The sequence below is a fragment of the Neolamprologus multifasciatus genome, chromosome 17 (assembly GCF_963576455.1).
Source record: "Neolamprologus multifasciatus chromosome 17, fNeoMul1.2, whole genome shotgun sequence".
Lineage (NCBI taxonomy): Eukaryota > Metazoa > Chordata > Actinopteri > Cichliformes > Cichlidae > Neolamprologus > Neolamprologus multifasciatus.
In genome coordinates, this window is record NC_140455.1 from 6,341,228 (window position 1) to 6,346,839 (window position 5,612).

The window sequence follows — 5,612 nt, forward strand, 5'->3', positions numbered from 1 at the left end:
ACTTGTTCTAAGCAAAATGTTGAAGAAATTAAATCTGAAAATAGGCATAAAACACTTATTCTAAGGAACAAATCAAGGCAAATAATCTAAAAACTAGTACATTAAATCATTTTAAAGATCTTAAAATAAGTTAAAAAATAATAGATTGTAGTCTAAATCTTCTTAAATTCAGTGAAATAATCTGCCAGTGCAGTAAGATAATTACACTTGATAAGAATTCTCAAAATAAGAAAAATAAAGCCAAATTAAAGCAGGCAAAGTATACTGTGTACATGACCTTTATTGGAAACAAACTCTCCAAACAGTAACAAATATTTCAGTGAATCATAGTACACAAAAATTTAAAGACACATTGTAAGTGTAACATTGTTATTTTGTGTTCCTTTTAGAAGTGCTAAACCAGTTAGCTACTCAACATATAAAATGTAATAAAAAGAGCATTTGCAATTTTAAACACAATTTGCAGAACAGATGTGTTTAAAGAAAAAAGTACTTTGTATTACATTAATAAGAATAAAAAAAAGAATTCAAGTGTAAATTGCAACTTCAAAGCTATCAGGCCCAAACCTTCCAACACAGACCTAAGTTACATCTTGCTCAAACAGCTCTACGTTTCAATAAACATTCCTACAGCCTGCCATGACTTTTTTGTATGAGCCTGTGGTGTCTTGCTCATGGATTTTGTCCTTTAACACTTCAGTCTAAATGACAGACAGAAGCGTTGCCACACATTTAGGATAGGTGAGATGCAGGGTGTAGTAGTATGCCATAAGATACAGCAAACCTTCTCCAAGGTCATCTGTGGTCAAATGTGGTGATGAGAGTGGTTCCAACTGCAATAAGACAACGGGACCCTTCAAAGAGCAGAACGGGGCTGACGCTGGATCTTCTATTGGCAAAAGAAAAACAAAGACAAAAATTGTACAATGTACGGAGAAACTCCAAAGCTATCAGGGTAGTTCAAGTATGTATTAGACTTAGACTTCACTTTATTGATTCCTTTGGGGTGCACCCTTCGGGTGATACATGAATGATGACAACCATAGATCAGATGCGCTACAGACCATATTAATGTTATTTTTCTTTAGATTGACAAATACTGTATAGAAAAAAAATAAAATTATATATATATATATATATATATATATATATATATATATATATATATATATATATATATATTCATGCCATTGAAAAATGTAATAAATTCTGCCTCATCACCGTTAGGATTATGTCTTTACACACTTTAGGAAATGACAAAGATACTGCACCTGTGATAGTTAAATATGTAATTATTTCCATTTTGTTTTTAATTTCTTTATGATTTTCTTTATTTTTATTGAAATTTTCTTTATCTCAGTGTTTGTGCCATTTCAGATTTCTGCACACCTTTTCCAAATATAAACTACATTGTTGGAGGACTTGGCATGGATAAAAAGGCCATATGCCAAATAAACTGTTAAAGTGAAGGCTTTATGGGCATTATTTGATAACAAATATGAAGAAACACAGACCTGAAGGACATCAATCAGTGCTTCACTGGCATGTCCCATCTTCTTGGGTGGTGCAACTTGTGATGGGAAGAAAGTTGGTAGTGTCCTGAACAGGGCTATGAACAGAACAGGAAAGAAAGAACTAAATCAAATTTCACTTCAATATTCAATATTATTGCCATAATTGTAATCTTTCACTTACAACTGTTGTCACCAGAACTGCTCCTTGGTGGCAAAAGCATGTTTGATCCACCACTTGAATCTGCATCATAATCTTCTCCCTGGTCACATGGTGAGATGTCCATGAGACGCCTTTTCTTTAGTCTCATCCTAAATAAGAAAACGAAAATAGTTATATTACAGGAGTCCTAAACAAAATGTGTCGTGCTAAGTGTTTTTAAATCAAAAGCGGCAAAACTTGCCTCTTTGTGAACTTGAGCCCACAACTGTTTCCTCCTCATAAAATTTTCAGGCCCTGGAAGCAGGTCCCTTAAATCGTCCCTACTGAGGGTGTGGAGCAAGACCTCATCTATGTCTGCAGCTGTATATAAAAGTCAGTAACTTTCAGAAATGTAAAAGTTGTACAACAATTCCAAATTGTCATTTTGTCAAATACATTTAAATGTAATTTAAATATTTTATTGATCTGACAACATAAAACTGATTCTATGTACGATCACTGTCAGTGTGTGCAACACAAAATTCATTTAGACATTAATTTGCATAAATATGCATATGCTTGGCCTACCATTTAGAACCGAAAGGCTGCAATCATCCAAACCCTCCATGATTTACTGGTGTAGCTTTTGTCAGAACTTTTCCCTGAGGAAAGAAAAACATATGTTTGGGTCAAAAAGAAAAACTGAGTCAAGACACCACCTGCCATGGATCCAAAGTCTATGCAATCAGACACATGGATAAGGTGCAAAAGACAGACCAAGTAGAGCCTGTGTTAATTCAATGGTTAAGTCTTATAAAATTGCTCACTTAAAATTTATGACAAGGCTATTCCAAACTAGTTTTCAAACTAAAACTAATAGTGCCCAACTGCTTGTCAAATCATTCAACAAATGACCACAGCTCAGATTAGGCCACTTCATCCATAAGAAAAAATGTTACCTCGGTTCAGCAAGGTTAAAGTGACCTGATTGATATTAATAGTTTACAACATAAATAATTGGAAGCAAGTTCACATCTTCTCCAACTTACAAGTTTATATGATTAATCATAATCTGTCAGAAATGAGGCTTAAAGTAAATCTATAGGTAAAGATGTCTTTCATAAATGTGCATTATTTTTATTCCCTTGTGTTATCTTTAATTTCCTTACCCAAACTGGACTTGCAAAAAATAGTAAAATAATAAAATTTGAATAAACTCATGTTGGTTAAATGTAATTTTGGTCATAAAACAGTTAACTCTTGATAACTTAAGTAAATCCTCATTTAAGTTAAATATAGATCTGTCCAACACCCCTGTCTTTTTCCATAACAAAAAACAGCATTGTAAAGTTATGAGCCCGATTGCGAGATTTGTCTCAAACCAGTATCGGTCCTCCCAAGTCGCACACACAAACACACCAAGCACAGTGCAGACAGAGAGCACGCGGCTTAAGAAGGAAAAAAAACACCGCAGCTTTTTATTTTCCGTGGGTGGGAAACACAAAACGGACTTTTGCAAAGGCGGATATCAACTGTAGTTCTTTTGTCATATAGCTATGTTAAGTATATTGAACACGAAGCTAAATTTACCTAACTAGCACCATTAATAATTTTAAACTATCACTGCATGCTAACAATTTCAGCATACTGAATAGAACTAAGCTAGCTAGCTGGCAAGCAGTTTTGGCTACTACCCATTGGTAGTGAACTGATAATACTGCCTCAGTAAAACTTAATATTTGACCACGACTGATGTTACTACAGTTAGTCAAAGCTAAAAGAACCCGAAATGTTTGTAAGCAAAAGTTAATTACCTCAACAGAATCCAGTCCGAACCTGCTCCCTCGTGTCCTCCGATTCAAACAGTGAGATAATGGACAGAGCCACTTGAGGGCAGCCAGGGGGGAGGTAGGGTTACACATTTTCGTCTGTGTAAAGCTTGTAAAACGTGAACATAACATGCATAATGAACCTGCATTCGAAAAACTAATTTTAACAAATAACCCATCAATTACTATGACTGTTGTAGTCGTCTTTACAATTACATTACTACACAAGTTAAATGCAGACTTGGTATAAACCACCCCTTCAAACTTGGTATTGACCTCTACTACTCTGCCCGCCAAGAACTTCTTTCAGGTCTTTTCCCCAAACAAGATGGCGTGTTGGAGGTGTGGGATTTGTTTTGTTTTTGTTGCCTTAACAGTAAAGTCTCTTTTGAGCCATATTAATACAATTCATAGCAGTAGTCCAGACTTTTGTGTGATATGTGGGATGGTTGTACCGAGGAATACAGGAACCTAATCTAGTGCTAATACATTATTTAACTTTTTAATATGAACTAGACTATGGAACACCAAAGTGTTAAAACGTGTCATTTAATTTTTATTTTACATTGTGTATTTTTATAATATTTTATTAAATATTTATTTCACTACGATTCTTTTTTGTAATAATAGAAACATTTTGAGACACTTTAATTTTAAGCACCTGTTTAAGCAGCAGCCAATGAGCGTTCAGGTCCCACCCTGATTGCCTGAATAAGAAATTCAGTTGTTAAATGACCTCAAATAAATACACCATTATGAAAAACCCCATTATGAAACAAAAACAGACTTTGGGAAAAAGAGATTTTGGAATATAAATTCATCGAATTTAATAAAATGTCTCAAAAAATGTTCTATAATTCATAAAAAAAAATTTAATGCTACTTTAGCTTCAAGTGACAACAGATTAAAACAATCCCCTGGACAAATGCTTATATTGATCAAGATTTTGCCATTCTTTTATCAAATTTATTTTGGATTTAATTGAAATTGTTAAAATACTTTTTGCCCCAGTTGTGTCTTTACAAACTGTGTCCAAACTAAAAAAAATGATAGAAGATTACATGCTGCATCTTCCCTCTCAGATTATTGCCCTGGGACCTGTAATTTGTCATACGTGTATGAAATAGAGTCTAAACGCAGTTTTTTTAAAAAAAACAATGGTCAGCCAAATTAAACTTTAAGAATGTGTGCAAGTCTCTTGTAAACCACAATCAGCTGCTGGAGTGTTGTCAAAGTGAAGCAGGAACTGAGCATCCAATATTTGTAAATGAGAAAGGACTAGGTCCTGTATCAGAGGTTGCTAATATGGAGTTTTTGGTGATTGAAGATGCTATACATTATGCCGTTAGAGTAAAGTGGCTTATTTTACATGGTAACAAATACATCTGTGACACGTCTCAGGTCTAAATATACCTTCCAATGATTGACTTTCTTATTTCAAGGAAAAAGGTGAATGTTTCTTATTTTAAGATAATTTTTTGTTTTACACTCTATCTAAAAGCTATTTTTGCTTGAAATAAAGGTGAAATGGTTCATTTTTAGATTTACAGACTAAATAAGAAAAAAAAGGAATATATACTTAAAACAAGTCTAATCATCTAACACATGAGACTGGAAACTAGTTTGTAATGTTCAAAACAAGATGGACAAGATAATCTGGCTAAATTTAAGACAATAAATCTTGTTAAGCTACAAGAAATTTGCAGTGTGGCTGTCATATCTGTTTTTCCTTTTCTTTTTCTTCTCTTCCTCTCCTCTCTCTGGCCCTCTAGACTTTTAAGGGCAACAAGGAATTATGATTCAGTGGAGTGCAGTGGCAAAGCCCGAGAGATTCATAGACAGTCTCAATGATAAAGTCCAGTTCAGGAAAATCGCTACTAGTGCAATAACAGCAAGAGAGGGTCACAATAAAGTTTAGTTTAATGACAAGAACAAATAACTTTAACATTTGGCTGGGGCGCTGAACTCCTTCTCTAGGATCGCATCTGATATATCAGCAAGCAACTGGCCGTGACTGCTGGGCGATTGTGCTCGCCACTCTGGCACTAGTGATGCATGCGGGGTCTCGTGGCAGGTGTCCATTTTATAAAGTTATTCAGTTGGAAATGTTGGACTCTGGCTGAGGCGTAG

The 5,612-nt window shown here is 34.6% G+C and overlaps 1 long non-coding RNA gene across 2 annotated transcripts; it reads right to left on the bottom strand.

The window, feature by feature from the left end:
- Positions 1-262: 262 nt before the first annotated feature.
- Positions 263-5,178, bottom strand: LOC146498835 (uncharacterized). Of its 2 annotated transcripts, XR_014870387.1 has the most exons (6): positions 3,468-5,178; positions 2,242-2,315; positions 1,916-2,034; positions 1,696-1,823; positions 1,515-1,609; positions 263-889 (listed from the first exon to the last, which is right to left on the bottom strand). It is a non-coding gene; the product is annotated as an uncharacterized LOC146498835 (long non-coding RNA). The 2 variants fall into 2 exon arrangements; XR_014870386.1 differs by lacking the exon at positions 3,468-5,178 and having other exon boundaries at positions 2,242-2,735.
- Between the last annotated feature and the right edge of the window lie 434 nt (positions 5,179-5,612).